This window comes from Citrus sinensis, chromosome 1 (genome assembly GCF_022201045.2).
Source record: "Citrus sinensis cultivar Valencia sweet orange chromosome 1, DVS_A1.0, whole genome shotgun sequence".
Taxonomy (NCBI): Eukaryota; Viridiplantae; Streptophyta; class Magnoliopsida; order Sapindales; family Rutaceae; genus Citrus; species Citrus sinensis.
In genome coordinates, this window is record NC_068556.1 from 17,650,238 (window position 1) to 17,651,147 (window position 910).

The window sequence follows — 910 nt, forward strand, 5'->3', positions numbered from 1 at the left end:
AGCTTCATAATTGATTAATGTCATTTAAGTTAATGAGAAAATTGCAGCAACTGGAACAATTCAATGTTTCTTTTTTTTTTTTTTTCTTTTTCTTTTTCCCCTCCCCAAACTATATGATATGTCCGTTACTCCTCAATGATGATTTCCCCCGAATATAAATAAATAATTAAAAAGATATATATTTTAACAGGCGCCGATACAACGCATCAAGTGGGCGTGCCGGAGTGGTTATCGGGCATGACTAGAAATCATGTGGGCTCTGCCCGCGCAGGTTCGAATCCTGCCGCTCACGTGCAGTATTGTTCTTTTCATGATTGTTTATTTGTGTTGCAGTAATTATCTTTTTCGGCAACGATTTCAGGGTTACCTTAATCGGTTGGGATAATGCATGCTGAGGTATTAATTTTTACGCACAAATATATATATAAAGATGGTCAAGTAAGTGCAGTGACAGAACAGTAGGAGACAGAATTCTATAACTCCTCATAGTTAGTGTTTAAACTAGACAACACCATATAACATTATTGCTCATAATAAGATAACCATTATCACCCACTAAATAATTACTCTCTCTCTCTCTCTATATGTATGGCTCAAGCCTTTATTTGTATGAAATATACTTGTACTAAATAGATTGTGCAGGGGACCTAGTACATTGAGGTATTTTTTTTAAATAACCCATTAATTCTAGTTAATAGCTTTATCTGCTTGATTTGTTTGTTACATTGTTTATATACTTAACTGAAATTTTGGTGGTATTTATTTTTTAACTTAATGACTTAAAGTCACTTAATTTAATTAATTAAATTAATTAGAGGTGTTTGCTTTTATAATTTAATAGGGCTTTTCAAATAATTTTAACTTAATAAAATGAACTAATTTTTTTAGCTTTTTATTGAATGGAGAAATC

At 31.4% G+C, this 910-nt stretch overlaps 1 non-coding gene across 1 annotated transcript; it reads left to right on the forward strand.

Moving 5' to 3' along the window:
* The first annotated feature begins 210 nt into the window (after window positions 1-210).
* Window positions 211-292, forward strand: TRNAS-AGA (transfer RNA serine (anticodon AGA)). The gene has a single exon. It is a non-coding gene; the product is annotated as a tRNA-Ser (tRNA).
* The last annotated feature ends 618 nt before the right edge of the window (window positions 293-910 follow it).